Genomic DNA, 17,723 nt, shown 5'->3' on the forward strand with positions numbered 1-17,723 from the left:
ATTGAAATGGGTATATATTTGTTTTTTGTTAAGTTGCCTAATAATTATGCACAGTAATAGTCACCTGCACACACAGATATCCCCCTAAAATAGCTAAAACTAAAAACAAACTAAAAACTACTTCCAAAAATATTCAGCTTTGATATTAATGAGTTTTTTGGGTTCATTGAGAACATGGTTGTTGTTCAGTAATAAAATTAATCCTCAAAAATACAACTTGCCTAATAATTCTGCACTCCCTGTAGTGTCCATGATTCACAGTGGCTTCCCGTCACTTACCACTAGGGTCCTTGATTAACAATGGCCTTCAGTCGCTTACCACTAGGGTTCATGATTCACAGTGGCCTCCAGTCGCTTACGTCTAGGGTCCATGATTCACAGTGGCCTCTAGTACCTTACCACTTGGGTTATGATTCACAGTGGCCTCTAGTCACTTACCACAAGGGTTCATGACTCAAAATTGCCTCCAGTCGCTTACCTCTAGGGTCCATGATTCACAGTGGCCTCCAGTCACTTACCACTTGGGTCTATGATTCACAGTGGCCTCCAGTCACGTACCACTTGGGTCTATGATTCACAGTGGCCTCCAGTCACGTACCACTTGGGTCCACGATTCACAGTGGCCTCTAGTCACTTACCACTTGGGTCCACGATTCACAGTGGCCTCCAGTCGCGTACCACTTGGGTCCACGATTCACAGTGGCCTCCAGTCACGTACCACTTGGGTCCATGATTCACAGTGGCCTCCAGTCACGTACCACTTGGGTCCATGATTCACAGTGGCCTCCAGTCACTTACCACTTGGGTCCATGATTAACAAATAACCTATTAGATGTTATTGATGATGTCTCCCTGTTTGGAATGATCACAACAAATATTAGAATGAATCTTGTAGATAAGTGTACTGAAGAGATGGAGACTGGGCCCCTGGTATTAAGGGCCCAAGGAACCATTAACAGAATAGAAGGGTCATTTATGACATTGAGTTTAAGTTCAGTGATCTCACTATGTTGTTTTCATGCAACTGTCCATAAAAACTGCTAAAACGTCATGCTACACACAAAGGTACCAATCTATTCAGCACGTATATAGATGGTTATAGGTATATAGCCTATACATTTCCCTATGCTGAAAGCAGAAAACCTCTTTAAACTTTTCTTTTTCCCATCTGCATATGACGTACAGGAACTTTCTTTAATCTCCACTATGGTGAGCACCATGTATGGCAATGGGTTCAATAGACTGCATTGCACAATGGCTTACGTTGTCTTCAATGTTGAAGAAGGATATATATTATTATTTCTATCAATACTGGATATTAATAATATTATATAATATAACTCCGGGCTAGCTCTCCATTGAGGAGGGGCCGCTTAATGATGATATCAATATTTATTATCATCAGCAATATCTGAAGTTACGGATATAGAAAAGGGCAAAATATTATTGTATGACAACTGTCAGTATTCCCGTTTCCCCCCAAACCCATGGGATTGTTCTCAGTTTGTAGCTCAGCTACAATATGTTGCTTTGGTATCACCAAGAATAACACACAACTTTTGCAGATGTAACATAAGACACCTTTTACTTATCTGCAATGTACACATTCGGTTACAAATACTTTCAATATCATGGTCATATCAGTATACATCCACCATGTAACTGGCCTGTAATCAACAATCTAGACAACAGATACTTAGCCTTAGACCGTAAGGTGGTCCTACTTCTTCCATCTAAGACTTCACAGGAAGCTGGCCAGGGTGAGGAATGCCCCAGTGGCTAGGTCTATTGCTACTATATTAACACCTGCCTACCCAGAATGTATTGTACCTGTGATGTCAACACAGGAAGTGGTGGGGTCATGACTATGGATCCATGTGGCAAAGTGATGTTACTCACCCAACCATGTGTCTAATTTAAATATCAAAACAGGACTTAATAGTTTGGTTTCCAAATAATGGATAATAAGGTTGTAGCTGGATATCAGCAGATGTGAAATTTGATAAAGGATGACATAGTACATTCATAAAATTCCAACCTGATAGACCATATTTTTCGCTCTATAAGACTCGCCTATATTTTAGAAGAGGCCAATAGTTCGGTCTATAAATAATGGGTAATAAGGTTGTAGCTGGGTATCAGCAGATGTGAAATTTGATAAAGGATGAGATTGCTGCGGCTATAGATCTGGAGCAGTTTGTTTTCCCTATTCACTTCCAACGGGATAACAGATTGGAGGGGTGTGACCTCTGGGACCACAACCAGTCACAAGAACAGGGGAACCCATGTCCCCGGTTTAAAAGGAGAACTGGTTGAGTATATGTGCACCACCATTCCATTCATTCTCTTTGGGACATCCGGAGATGGCAGAGTGCAGCATAGCTTTCACTGGCAATTCTATAGAGTGAAGCAGAGTGGGAGCAGAGGTGCGCATGCTCGACCTGTGCATTCATTGTTCTCATGACAGATGGAGGGGAAATAAGTTGTTCTAAGTAAAATGCCCTTTATTGAATCACTTTTTATTACGGCTCATGCACACGACCGTATGCCGCTCCCTGAGCGCGCCATATGTCCCGGAGCGGCATCGATCATATAAATTACCCCCCATTCAGACCTCACTTCAGGCCCCCAAGCCTCAGATCAGCCCTCATGCGACAGAGCTAATGAAATTAAAAAAATCATCTTATCTCTCCTGCTCTGGACGCCGCGGGCTCCCAGGATCCAGCTCTCTATCTTCTTCCTGCCGTCTGCTGTGCTGTGACCCGACGCCCACAGCGTGAGCGTCCTCATGCTGTGCGCAGACACAGCACAGCCGACAGCAGGGGACCAGGAAAGTGGAGTACAGAGCCCGGGGAGCATTACATTCACCGCTTAGTATTCGCCCCATAAGACGCGAAAAAGTGGGTCTAATGGGGCGAAAAATACGGTATGTGTTTATGGGAAATTCCAGCCCTACCTCCCTACCACCTTCCTCTTGTCCCTTCCAGAGCTTGGTCTGATCACCCCAATGACGTTCCCCGGTCTTTATTGGGTAACATTAGTTACAATACATTCCCTACAAAAAAGAGGCTCAGACACATTGTTTGCTACCTCATTTATTGACTCATTTATTAACAGGCCAGTGGTTTTGAAATGGCCCTGATGATGGTGAACCCCCAACTCATCCTTCAACACTCAGGGGAGGAAAAAAACCCTAGTGGAGGAAACCTCCAGGGAACCATGGCTGAAGGACTGCCCTTTCCCTTGGCAAGGGGGTAAAAGCCATCATTTGAAATGAGGTAGCTATAGAAAGTCTGGGTAATTGTCACATCCAGTATTCGGAAAGTCTGCTAGATGTTGAATCCAGAAAATCCGGTAAATGTCAAATCCGGTATTAGGAAAGTCCGGTAAAATGTCACATCCAGTATTGAGGACAGAGACCAAGCCTGGAATTTGCCTCTTGATACAGAAGATCATTGTCCAGCAATGTCATGGTGGTTTCAGTTGTCTTGGCGCTCCACCCCTTGGATCTTATTGGGGGTTTTCAGGGTCCTGGGTCTTTTCTCTCAGGCCAATGTAGACACCTTCTCGGGACAACGTTAAAGACAAACGCTGAGAAAAAAGAAGACCATTAATCATAAAACAGCTCTGTATGATATATTCTCTGAAATGTTTCTGGAACAAATAAGACCTTCACGTGGCATCTACTCACCTAGTTCATGCGCAGTAGCCTCCCAATGCTTCCCTATGGGTAAGTAGTGGGTTGGCTATGATATGCTCACACACTGCACATTCCTGTGACTTATATTGCTGAGGTGATCTGTGATGTACTTGCACATTACTGAGAGTTGTATTGCTGTGGAGCTATGCGATACACTGCGTAAGATACGCTTGTGTTGTGGTGCAAGGCGTGATTATTATTTGTTTTAATTAGTAAACATTTATTTTGAACATAGTGAAGAGAAATTCTGTACCAAGTGTAGGTGATGTGGGCAGCGCAATATGTGGGTGTGGCTTGAGGGTGGGCAGGGACACTGGGGCCCCATAATCTTCTATTGCCCAGGGGCCCCATGAGTTTTCAGTCCGTCCCTGCCCTGAGATGGCGCTGCTGCCGTCCTTCACTCACTGCGCCTAATACTGAAATGAATGGCGCAGGCGCGCGATTTGCGGGGCACGGAGGAGACCGAGGATGTCAATCACCTTTACAAGGGCGTGCCAAAACGGTGAGAGGACGGAGCCTCTAGGTGCTGCAGCAACGCCCCACTAGCACCTAGAGGCTCATTTGCATATTATAAAAGTCATTCTTTAGCGCTAACGGCGGCAGGCAGGGAGATATAAGTCATACAGTTATGTTCTGCTGACATCAGCACATCGCTCATGTCAGCCAGCTACATAACGATTTTTCTCATGACAAACCCTCTAAGCCAGTGGTCAGCAACCTGCGGCTCTAGAGCCACATGCGGCTCTTTAGCCCCCTGATATTGGCTCTTCCAGGTGCGGGCTCACATGTACAGTGCGATAGGTAGGAGGGTGAAGACCAGGAAGCGGTGAAGGCTCTGTACTCACCGCTTCCTGGTCCTCGGTTGTAGGCTGTGCAGGGCTGCGCACAGTGTGAGGCGCTCTGTGACGTCACTCTGTGCACGCCAGTTCACAGCACAGCCGACAGCAGGAGGAACACAGAGCGCGGGTGGTGAGGAGCAGCGGCATCCAGAAGCCGGAGAGGTAAGTGCTTTTTTATTTTATGAAACTTGGGGCTGATCTGAGGCAATGAGGTGATGAGAATCATAATGGGGGATATGAGCGGCATCATGGATGATGAGAGGCATCATGGATGATAATGGTGATGATGAGAGGCATCATGGTTGATAATGGGGATGATGAGAGGCATTGGGCTCTTATCTGAGGTCTGATTGAGGGGGTCATTTACTTTGGGGTCTGAGCTGACATCTGATCTCAGGGAGGTCTTATTCACATTGAGGTTCTGCTTAAGTGCTTGAGGCATAAGGTCACTGACTTTTTGAATGTTCGTATTGCGCTTCAAACAATACCTTCATGGAAATAGGGGTTCTAAGTTAGTCTCCAACCTTATTAAGAACCAAAGAAATAAATCCTTTATTCAAGCCATCAAATCAGCCTCAGGCCCCCGACTTATTAATACTCCAGCGATAGCTCAGGAGTTTTGCTCCTTTTATTCAAATCTGTATAACCTCCCAATACCCCTCACCAGCCAGCAAATCGAGACACGCACGTCGGAGTTCCTTAGCTCTATTAACATCCCAAGAATTTGGATAGGGTTAGCTGGGCCTATATGGAGAAAGTACTACAAGCCTTTGGCTTCCCTGAAGGCCTCATCAGAGCTGTCTATACTCTATACTCTGCACCATCTGCGAGAGTACTAGTCAACGGCACCCTATCGAACGCCTTCCAAATTAGAAACGGTACTCGTCAAGGATGCCCATTATCCCCCACCTTGTTTGTACTCACCCTAGAGACGCTTCTTCTTAAGTTCCGCCAATCCCCCACGATCAAAGGAGTGAAACTAGGCAGATTTACTGCTCCTGATGATTTACTGCTCCTGTTGTCAAATCCTGAAGAGGCTTTGCTGGAGGTTATGCAGATTTTCGAAACTTTTGGGGTTATCTCAAATTTTAAGATAAATTTTGATAAGTCGGAGGCCCTTGGCGTTTCCCTCCCAGCTGTCCTGCGTACTAAGGTCAAAGCCCTCACACCATTCAAGTGGCCTACACAAGCAATAAAATATTTGGGGGTGACGATCCCGATGGACCCCAAGTTGTTGTTTAGTCTTAATTTCCTCCCGCTACTCTCCAAAGTCACCTCTATTCTCTCTAAGAGCAGCTCTCCTTTCCTAACCTGGCTAGGCAGGAAAAATGTCCTCACCACCTACATCCTGCCGCTGATAATGTACACCTTGAGAGCCCTACCCATATCGGTACCTGTTAGTTTCATTAATAAACCACAATCCATCATGAGCAGTTATTTGTGGGATAAGAAGTGCACTAGACTGTCCTTTCGCCTTCTTTCCCGAAGAAAGAAACATGGGGGTATCTCCCTCCCTGACCTATCAACCTATATACAGGCTATTAGTTTGGAATGGTGGCTTAAACTGGCCAGACAAGAGACATTCTGTATGCATGTAGATTTAGAATTGGCCCTGTTGGGTAAGGAATTGTTCCATAGGTTATGGACACCTGAGAGGACAGGAGAAGGGACCAAAGTAGATAGCGTACTCGCCAGAGGAATGCTGCATATTTGCCATAAGTCTTTGGTCTTAACATCTGCTCAGGACAAGATTTCTCCCTTAGCTCCTATCTCAGTTATCCCCACACTACTGTTCCCACAAATTAAATCTCCATCAGACATTTGGCTATCAATGTCACATCACAGATTAGGAGATTTGAAAGGGTTACAGATCACTTCCGACTTCTATACTGCTCTCTCGGGTGTACCTGCCCTTGGTAAAGATTTCATTCAAAGAAATGACTTTGAGAATGCTTGTAGGCAGTTTATGATTTCCAAATTTACCCCTCTCCCTGATCCATCATGGTTGGAGAATTATGTTCTGCTGCCAAATTTACCTCATAAATGCACCACCCTCATTTATAGGCAGATTCTAAGTGAGAGCTATTCTAGCGTACCGCCCTGGGTTGCTGAGTGGGGAAAAGAACTCCACCTTGAATTTAGTGACACTGACAGTAAATGGATTCAGAAATCTTCGCACGGCTTTTCCAAGTGCATAAAAATTCAAGAAAACTCTGTTAAGACAGCGTTGCGTTGGTACAGAACCCCCGAGTTCCTTTTTTTCAAATTTCAAAAGAGATTTCAAACATTGAGGTTCTGATTAGTGGTCTGACCTGAGGTGTAATGAAAAATATTTTTTTCCATATTGTCCTCCTCTAAAACCTATGTGCGTCTTATAGGGTAAAACGTTGTGGAGTGAAAGAAGATGTAGTGTCGAGGATTGAGAAAGGTATGTTCAGATGGTTAGGAATACCCTTATGAAGTAAATAACAATGTACCTTCCTATATATTTGAAGTTTAAAAAATTTGGCTCTCAAAAAAATAAAAATCGCTGTTTTGTCGATATTTGGCTCATTTTACTAATAAGGTTGCCCACCACTGCTCTAAGCCATTGTGAAAAATGTTGCGACTTTTTGCATGTTGACACCACTCACTCCAGGTTTTGTAATGTGGGTGTGGTTAGCTATGTTAATGAGATTCACTCCAGATTTATCATTGAGACTTTATAAAAAAATAAATTAAAAAAAAGTTGCAATTTCGCTCCAGGAGGAGGGTGGAGTAGGAAAACTGTAGTAGCTTCTCTAGACAAAAGTGTTAGGTCCAAGGAGAAGAGAAATTTATCAATTAACATGAGACATTGATAAATGTGGCATAAAATATTCCAACACAGACTAATTCCCCCCCAGTGTGTACTTATATGCACTTATATAGCTAATCTATTCTGCAGCTCTTTACAGACATTAGCATCCAGCTGTCCCCAATGGGGCTCACAATCTAAGTTCCCTATCAGTGTGTCTTTGGAGTGCGGGAGAAAACCCGGAGGAAACGCACGCAAACACGGGGAGAACATACAAACTCCATGCAGATGTTGTCCTTGGTCGCATTCAAATCTAAGACCCCAGCGCTGCAAGGCACCCGTGCTAACCGCCGAGCCAACGTGCTGACTTTGATTTTTATTAGATTTTTACTTCTTGCTGTGTACACAACTCCTCGTGGCTTTCCCTTGGCAGGAGCGCCAGATGTGCATTATGTCTGCAGGAGCAGGCAGTGCTTTTTTTCTTGCATGTTTTCTCCCGGTCATATTCTCCCTTTCTACTCAGCGTTTGATTGTAGTGTCAGCCTTAACTGAACGTCAAGATCAATTTGCAGCCTGGTTTAACTGAAGGTTTGCATTCCGCCAGCAGCGATTGTCCCGGCGCACAATGCCGTGTGTTCCTGTAACTTCAGACAAGAGGCAGCATCTAATGACTTTATTAGTGTTCAGTTAAAAAAAAAAAAAGGGCTCAGTAATTGTTCCCATCTCTTTGTACGGCGGCCATAATTGCTGCATGGGGATAGTCAAGAGCCTCACTTGTGAATACTTGATTAATCGCTGCAAGAGGATTTAGAGAAAAAAGAAGAATCAATAGGGCCAAGAGGTGAACGTCTCAGAATATGATGAACAGACCGGTCTGGATGGGCTTAGGGTTTAACTGTTTAAAATTCCTTTCTTTTCCTGTCACAGAAACAGGTAAACTAACCTTCTCAGGAAGCACTCGATAGGAGGCTACCATGTGACCGGCTTAGCGATATCTCGAGGTGTCCATTTTCTCTTAATGATACGTTTGCTGCAGGTTCCCATTCCTCTAGTAAAGGAGTTAAGTAGGCATCAGGAAGATTTTCTTTTCACAAGGTGTTAATCCTATTTTTGAATGGCAGTGGTACAGTAAAAAAAAAAAATATATAGCACTTTGCAAACGTGTTCTTTTCCAGATGGCAGGCCGTGAGAAATTCAGGCAGGAGACTCCTGAGAACCTTGCTCTTTTGGGCGCTTTGTTTTCCATCCAAAATAACCTGACTGTAAAAAACAAACAAAAAAACAATGAAATGCAAAAAGAAGTCATGTATAAATGCATCGATGAAGAGAATTCCTGGGTAAAGTGTTGAAGGATATTTTGCATGGTGCAAAATATAAAAAAATTGGGACTGGGATGCACCAGGGTACTGCATCGAATTTTATAGATTGGGTTAAAATTGGTGGCCACTTTTAGTGGCAATTTTTGCTTATCTTTCTTTGCCATCTTAAAGGGCATCTGTCATCAGATTTGCACCTATGAAACTATCTGACCTATTGCAAGTTGTGCTATTGTATCCTGTGCCCAACCTTTGTCTGATTGACCCTGCCCCGTCTTCTGTGTTGGGCCTGTGCCACCTGCCCTGACCTCCTTCCCGTTTATCATATTGAGTGACCATACGTGCCCTGACCACTGTTTGTCCTCTGATCTCTGCTCTCATCTGTCTCCTTGGTTTCTCTCACAGCCCTGGGTCACCTGTCAGAGGACAGAGACTACTCCAAGAGGTAGTGACCTTATGGTTTACCTGCAGCAGAGTCCAGACCCCTGTAGAGGGTTAAAGGGTGGGAACTAGGGGGGCCACTTAGACAATGCCTTTAGGAGGAGCCGTGAGACATAACTGTTCAGTGACACAGCAGATCCACATTCGCTGCGTTACAATCTTTATGGAAGTATTAAAATAGTCCCTATAATAACCTATAGATCAATTTCCGAGAGAGAGCATGGGGTCACCGCTTAGGCTACTTTCTCATCTGCCTTTTCCTTTCCAGTTTTGAGATCCATCAGAGGATCTTAAAACCGGAGGAAAACTTTTCCGTTTTGTCCCGTCGTGGGATACTGATCAAGACAGATCCGGCATGAAACACAATGTAAGTCAATGATGCCGGATCAGTTTTATCAGACACAAAAAAAAAAAAACGGATCTGACACCCATTGAATTACAATGGTTTTAGTGCCGGATCCATCTTGTTCATTTTAGAGATAATATAACTGGATCTGTTCTAAACGGATGCAGACAGTTGTATATTTGACCGGATGCGTTTTTGCTGATCCAGCAAAAACGCAGATGTGAAAGTAGCCTTACAATGCGGTTTCATCTCAGAATTTGAAAGAATTTATTTTTACTGTCCAAACCATATTGCACATGCTCCCATAGGAATTGGTAACGGCTGAAAGTGGATAACTAGAAGAATGGGTTAGATATCCTCCTTGAATACACAATATACAGAATATATTAGAGGGTGCATATTTTTGTTCAAAATGTGAGCAAATTTCCCGTTTGGAATCGCACATAGAGTATCTAAACGGGTGAATTTCAACACTGAGAAGTGTTGACAATTTGGAAAAGAGTTTGCTGCTCACTGAGCAGGCACTCTTTGGGGTAAGTGTGGGGGAGGGTGGTAGCGAGAAGGCTCAGGAAAGTGAGGTAACTAGCTGGGTAACAGAACGGGGGGGTAGAGAGAGGAGTGCCAGGGAGGCTAGCCCTGATCTGTCACACCCCAACAAGTTTGAACGGTTGGCAGATGAGGAAGATGTCAGTTCGGGGAGAGCACTGCCGCAGCCGGACACTTCCTCTGCCAGTAAGGGGAATGTCCGCACCAGTAAGCAGGGGACCAGGAGAGCAGGGCAGGCCAGACAGTTGCTAGTAGTGGGAGACTCTATTATTAAGGGGAGATGGAACGATCTGTCACAAAGCCTGGGATCATCGAACCATATGTTGTCTTCCTGGCGCTCGAGTTCGACACATCGCGGATCGGGTTGACAGATTACTTGGAGGGGTTGGAGAAGATCCAGCGGTCATGGTCCATATCGAAACCAATGACAAAGTTAGAGGTAGGTGAAGCGTCCTTAAAAATGATTTTAGGGATTTAGGTCAAAAGCTTAGTGCAAGGACCTCAAAGGTAGTATTTTCCAAAATACGACCGGTACCACGAGCCACACAAGAAAGGCAGCAAGAGATTAGGGAGGTAAACAACTGGCTCAAGAACTGGTGTAGGAAGGAGGGGTTAGAAGTGTTTAAACTAGGGACCTGGGGGGGGGGGTGTAATTACATTATAGGATGGTAAGTTATATGCAGATAGAGACCGGTGACAAGGTAGTGGGACTGGGGGAAGAATGGAAGGAGGGACTAGAACAGCTCAGAAGGAAAAGTGTAGGGAACAAAATATACATAAACCTCTTAAATATATGTATACTAATGCCAGAAGCCTGACTAATAAAACTGGGGAGCTGGAATTAGTGATGTGTGAGGAGGACTATGACATAGTGGGAATAACTGAGACATGGCTGGATGATAGCTATGACTGGGCAGTTAATATACAGGGTTACAGTCTGTTTAGAAAGGATCGTCAAAACCGGGGAGGGGTCTGCCTTTATATAAAGTCCTGTCTAAAGCCCACACTTCGTGAAGATATAAGTGAGGGATGTGAACATGTGGAGTCACTGTGGGTAGAAATACATGGAGGCAAAAACAATAATAAATTACTAATGGGAGTTTATTATAAACCACCTAATATACCAGAGTCCACAGAAAATAGAGAGAGATAGACGAGGCGGCAAATCACAATGAGGTGGTTATTATGGGGGACTTCAACTACCCAGATATAGACTGGGAAACTGAAAGCTGTATATCTCATAAAGGAAACAGGTTCTTGGCAATAACCAAAGACAATTACCTTTCCCAACTGGTTCAGGACGGCCAAACTGGACTTAGAATTAGGCCTCATGCAATGGCCGTTCTGTTTTTTGCGGTCCGCAAAAAACGGAATCCGCACCTGTGCCTTCCGCAATTTGCGGAACGGGCGGCCCATTGTAGAAATGCCTATTCTTGTCCGCAAAACGGACAAGAATAGAACATGTTCTATTTTTTTGCGGGGCCACGGAACGGAGCAACAGATGGGGACAGCACACGGAGTGCTGTCTGCATCTTTTGCGGCCCCATTGAAGTGAATGGGTCCGCATCCGAGCCGCCAAAACGGTGGCTCTGATGCGGACCCAAACAACGGCCGTGTGCATGAGGCCTTAACCAATAGACCTGACAGAACCACAGATATGCAGGTCGGTGGACACCTGGGAAATAGTGACCGTAAAGTAATAACCTTCCAATTATCATTCAAAAGAGCGTTTCTTCAGGGACGAGCAAAAATACCAAACTTCAAAAAAGCTAAATTTAGCCAACTAAGAGAGGCCAAATAAAAATAAAGCCAAAACATTTTATATTTTTAGAAGCATCCTAAAATCGAATTGTAAGCGGTACATACCTTATGGGAATAAAAGGTTAAGGAACAAGAATAAAAACAATGTGGATAAATAAAACTGTGAAGAAAGCAATAAATGACAAAGAAAGCATTTAAATTACTAAAACAGGAGGATAGCGAGGGAAGCACTGAAAACTATAAGGAAAAAAATAGAATATGTTAAAAACAAATAAAAGCAACCAAACTAGAGACCGAGAGATTAATTGCCAAAGAGAGCAAAACTAACCCTAAAATGTTTATATAAATGGTAAAAAGTATAAATCTGAAGGTGTTGGCCCTCTACAGAGTAATGAAGGGGGAGTTGCAGAGAGCGATGAGGAGAAAGCAAAACTATTAAATATGTTTTTCTCCACTGTCTTTACTGAAGAAAATAAACTGTCAGATGAAATGCAAAATGTAAAAGTTTATTCCCCATTAAAATTGCCCTGTCTGACCCAGGAAGAAGTACAGCAGTGTCTTAAAAAGATTAAAATAGACAAATCGCTAGGACCAGATGGCATGCACCCCCGTATCCTAAGAGAATTAAGTAATGTCATAACCAGACCCTTTTTTCTGATATTTAAGGACTCTATATTGACAGGGAGTGTTCCACAGGATTGGCGCATAGCAAATGTTGTGCCAATATTCAAAAAGGGTCCAAAAATAGAGCCCGGAAACTATAGGCCGGTAAGTTTAACATGGGTCGTGGGTAAACTGTTTGAAAGTTTTCTAAGAGATGCTGTCTTGGAGTACCTCAAGGAAAATAAGCAAATCACGCCATATCAGCATGGCTTTATGAGAGGAAGAGGACAGTATACTGCTAGAGAGGGATCTGGCTAGATTGGAGCCTTGGGCAGAGAAGTGGAGGATGAGGTTTAACAGTGACAAATGTAAGGTTATACATATGGGAAGGAATAATGCAAGTCACCCGTACATACTAAATGGTAAAACACTGGGTAACACTGACATGTAATAGGACCTAGGAATTTTAGTGGACAGCAAACTAAGCTGTACAAACCAGTGTCAGGCAGCTGCTGCCAAGGCCAATAAGATAATGGGTTGCATCAAAAGGGGCACAGATGCCCGTGATGAGAACATAGTCTTACCACTTTATAAATCACTGGTCAGACCACACATGGAGGACTGTGTACAGTTCTGGGCTCCTGTGAACAAAGCAGACATAGCAGAGCTGGAGAGCGTCCAGAGGAGGGCAAATAAAGTAATAACTGGAATGGGGGACTACAGTACCCTGAAAGATTATCAGCATTAGGGTTATTCACTTTAGAAAAAAGACGACTGAGGGGAGATCTAATTACTATGTATAAATATATCAGGGGTCAGTACAGAGATCTCTCCCATCATCTATTTATCCCCAGGACTGTGACTGTGACGAGGGGACATCCTCTGCGTCTGGAGGAAAGAAGGTTTGTACACAAACATAGCAGAGGAATCTTTATGGTAAGAGCAGTGAGACTATGGGACTCTCTGCCTGAGGAGGTGGTGATGGTGAGTACAATAAAGGAATTCAAGAGGGGCCTGGATGTATTTCTGGAGCTTAATAATATTACAGGCTATAGCTACTAGAGAGGGGTCAGTGATCCAGGGAGTTATTCTGATTGTCTGATTGGAGTCGGGAAGGAATTTATTTCCCCTTAAGTGGTGAAAATTGCCTTCTACCTTACAGTTTTTTTTTTGCCTTCTGAACTGGATGAAACAAATGTCTTTTTGTGGCCTTATATACTATGTATGATCATCCAGCGTTCAGGAAGGCGTTTAGTCACCTTTTGGTCAATTGGGTCTCTGCCGTTAATAGTGTTTTTTGCCTTCCTCTGGATCGACTAGGGTTTGCAAGTGTCAAATGGTCGAAATTGATGGACCTGGCTCTTTTCTTACAATTTATAAAATAGTTTTGGCTCTTCATCATCTATTTTCTCATACTTTTACTCTGCAGCTCTGCTTGCTATAAGTGGCTCCTGTGTATATGCACAAGCCCTCCAAGCAATCAGTGAAAAGAGCTGATTTCTTTTGCAGCAAGTAAACAACTAAACCAACAGTCAAAATGATTGTCAGCTGCCTGCCGGCAAGGAAGCTATCGGTTATAAACTCCTGATCTATAAAATAAATGTGTGTTTTATGGCAATGATTGATATTTCAATCATTGTATTTCTTGCTCCATAGCAAAAAGGGGCTAAAACGGCTATGCTTATCTTGCCTCTTTTGTCACTTTAGGGCTCTTGAGTCGCCCCTCGTGGTTGAGCCGCATTTGACACATGTTCACCATAAGTGCTGTATTTTGTAAAGCTGTAGATTCCTGACTTCCCTGAGGGCTCTTCTGGATTCAATCTCTCCGTATCTGTGATGGAGAGCACTCAGCGCCTTGTTAAGACCGCTCCTTTTCAGCTCTGCCTCTTCAAGAAATCCGACATTTTAATATTTCTCCAGTGAGAGCTTTCTTTGGTTCATTCCTACTGACCTCCGCACCCTCCAGTAATTTGTTAAGCATCCGTCTGCTGATCCTTGCCGGCTCTTGTCCCACACGCAGCTCAGCAAGACGATTAGGGAAATTTTCTGCACTTGACATCAGCCAGATGTAGGAAATTAATTTTACTTAATGCTGCCTCAAGGCTTTTTTTTTTTTTTTTTAATCTCAGCTGTGTGAATGCCCAGATGAAGTACAGCGTTTACAACAGGAAAGTCGTAAAAGAAAACCCTAGTACCAGAGATCGTGCAATGCTTCTTAAAGGGCGCCAGTCATAATGCATGATTTGTATGGCTTTATCTAAGGCCTTTTCAAATGATCAGATAAATATGCAGGGTCAGGGTAGTCGAGGGCTTCTTCTCTTAATTAACTGTGATCCCCTTGAATTTCATCTTATTTTTAATCTAACTGGATTTTCATTAGCATTCATTACACATATTGGATGTTGAAAGTGAGACATTTTACCATTTCATGAAAAACATTAGCTCATTTAGAACTTGATGGCAGCAACACATCTCAAAAAAGTTGGGGCAGGAGCAATAAAACGCTGGAAAAGCAAGTGGTAATAATAAAAAAAACCTGGAGCAATTTGCAACTAAGTCACATGACTTGGTATTAAAAGAGCAGGTTAGAAAGGCAGAGTCTCTCAGAAGCAAAGATGAGCAGAGGACCACCAATCTGCAAAAAACTGTCTAAAAATTGTGGAACAAGTTCAGAAAATGTTCTTCAGCAGAATATTGTGAAGACTTGAAATATCTAACCATCTACAGTATATAATATAATCAAAAGATTCACAGAATCTGCAGAAATCCATGTGCAGAGGGCGCAAGGCTGATGGTCAATGTTAGATGACTGATCTATGGGCCCTCAGGTGCCACTGCGTTAAAAAGAGGCAGATTCTTTCATGTAAATCACTGCACAGGCTCAGGAACACTTCCAGAAATAATCATCTGTGAGCACAGTTTGTTGTGCAATCCACCAATGCAGGTTAAGGGCTCACGGCCGTTCCGTGCATTAGGGACCGCAATTTGCGATCCTTACTGCACGGGCAACATCCTTGTGGATTCCGCAGACTGATCCAGACCCATTGAACTTGAATGGGTCCGTGATCCGTCCACACCACAAAAAAAACAAAAACATACATGTTCTATTTTATTTTGTGATGCGAAGGCACGGAGAGAAACCCTATGGAAGCACTCTGTAATGCTTCTGTGAGGTTCCACGCCTCACACTGCACCTTCCGGATTGCGGACCCATTCAAGATGTTTGCGGGCTGCAATATGGGCAACGGCCATGTGCATGAGGTCTAAAGCTGTATCCTACAAGAAGAAGCCATAAATTAACACAATCCAGAATTTCCACGGTCTTCTCCGGACTAAACCTCATTTAAAATGGACGAAAGCAAAATGGTAAACTGTTCTGTGGTCAGATGAATCAAAATTAGAATTTTTGCGGGGAAACCACGGATGCTGTGTCCTGCAGACTCAAGAGGAAAGGGACTATCCAGCTTATCACCGCACAGTTCAAAAGCCTACATCTCTGATTGTATGGGATTGTATTAGTGCCTATGGCGTGGACAGCTTACACATCTGGAAAGGTGCTCTCACTGCTGAACAGTATATAAAAGCTTTAGAACAATGTATGCACCCATCCAGATAAAGAATTTTTCAGGGAAGATCTTGTATATTTCAACGACCACTGCTAAACCACATACTGCATCCATCGCAACATCATGGCTTCACCGAAGAAGAGTCCAGGTGCTGAACTGGCCAACTGCAGTCCAGACCTTTCACCAATAGAAAGTAGACCACAAACAAATAAACTCGGCAAAGAAGACCGAGGACTTGTGGAGCAGCTAGAATCCTACATCAGGGAAGCATGGGACAACGTTCCTCCCCCTAAACTCCAGCAGTTGGTCTCCTCACTTCCCAGACGTTTACAGACTGTTGTTAAGAGGGGATGCTGGACTATGGTAGACATGGCCCCGTCCCAGCTTTTCTGAAATGCGTTGCTCCCATCAAGTTCTAAAGGAATTAGTTTTATCATGAAATGGAAAAATGTCTCACTTCCATCATCTGATATATGTTCTATGATCTGTTGTGAATAAGGGTCTGAGATTTACAGACCATTGAATCGTGTTTTTAAATTACATGTATTTACATTTTACGCAGTATCCCAACTTTTTTGGACTTGTGGTTGTATATCGTCTTCTGATGTTTTGTAGAATTGTTCATTTATTACACACAGAGTATTTTTTTTTTTATCAGGGTCTTTATCTTGGAGTTTATGTTCCAGTACATTATCCTCTACCGTTCTCTGCTATCAGCCCACCAGCTCGACTACAAATGTATTTTTCCACCTCTTTAACGTTTCCCGTTGCAGCCACAACAAAGCCTCGCATCTGATAATGGGAATGACTCTGTTTTGTAACACGAGCGTTTACTGAACTTCTTAGCATTGGGTTTTAGCAACATTTTAGCAACTGTCAATTAACGAACAGACAGAGAAAGCTGAAACCCCTTTGTAGAAATGCCTGCCATGTTTCTTTATCCAACTAAATATTTGTATAATTGAGGGAGACGCAGGAATGGCGGGGTGCCGGCTGCTCTGTGTTACTTACAATTCACCTCCCTCTGTACATAGGAGGAGACCTGGATAATCCAGATTCCGCATTGTGAATGGAGCCCTGTTCCATACAACGACATCTGGCTCTTTTGATGGTCTCCACAGGTCCTTGTGTCGGCCAGTCCTGGCTGGACTTGTCCAGTGTTTCTCGTCTATAAATGACCTCTATGTAATGATCAATGCCATGCTTTGAAATAACCACCCCCTTCCTTTAATTGGCGTTTTTCCCCCAAATGCTGAAAAAAAATCTGTTAAACAGATTCCTTTAATTTTCAATTTTACACAAATATAAGAAATAGTAAGTAAGAAATATTCATTGTTGAGACTTATTTTAGAATTTTGTTGCATAATAACGCAATATAAAATTATTAAAATCAACCTGCAGGATAACAGGCTGAACTGGATGGATGGACAGATGTCTTTTTTCAGCCTTATAAACTATGTTACTGTATTAACTTTGCTTTGGAAAAAATATCAAATAAATGACTTTTGGTAGATTAGCAAGACGCAGGATACAGATAAATGGCCATAAGGCAGCAGGATTTTGGTTTGTTTATAGTTTGTTGCCATGGAGACACACAGGTGTGCATGGGAGTTGTAGTCACAAAATGATAGATTTTTAATGAACACTATTTGTAAAATTGTTTCTTTTTTTCATGGTAGCAAGTGACGGGACCCCTGTAAAGAGAGGTTCCAGGCCAGGTTGCCCGTGTCACTGATTTTAATGAGTTTTAAGACGGGGCAAGTAGGCACAATGTCCTCCTATCATAGATGGTTAGGAGTGTGGTAGTGTTTATTAGCACCTGTAGGGGC

General features: G+C 43.2%; 1 protein-coding gene and 1 long non-coding RNA gene across 4 annotated transcripts in view; one reads left to right on the plus strand and one right to left on the minus strand.

Moving 5' to 3' along the window:
* The window catches only part of FAF1 (Fas associated factor 1), a 265,559-nt gene that overhangs the window by 185,404 nt on the left and 62,432 nt on the right, over nt 1-17,723 (plus strand). The gene's annotated exons all lie outside the window — the stretch shown is intronic.
* LOC122943232 overlaps nt 3,300-17,723 on the minus strand; it is a 33,461-nt gene continuing 19,037 nt past the window's right edge. Inside the window, exon 3 of the long non-coding RNA XR_006390845.1 lies at nt 3,300-3,591. This is a non-coding gene — a long non-coding RNA (uncharacterized LOC122943232). The remainder of the gene's footprint in view (nt 3,592-17,723) is intronic.

The sequence above is a fragment of the Bufo gargarizans genome, chromosome 7 (assembly GCF_014858855.1).
Source record: "Bufo gargarizans isolate SCDJY-AF-19 chromosome 7, ASM1485885v1, whole genome shotgun sequence".
In the NCBI taxonomy this organism is placed as follows: Eukaryota; Metazoa; Chordata; class Amphibia; order Anura; family Bufonidae; genus Bufo; species Bufo gargarizans.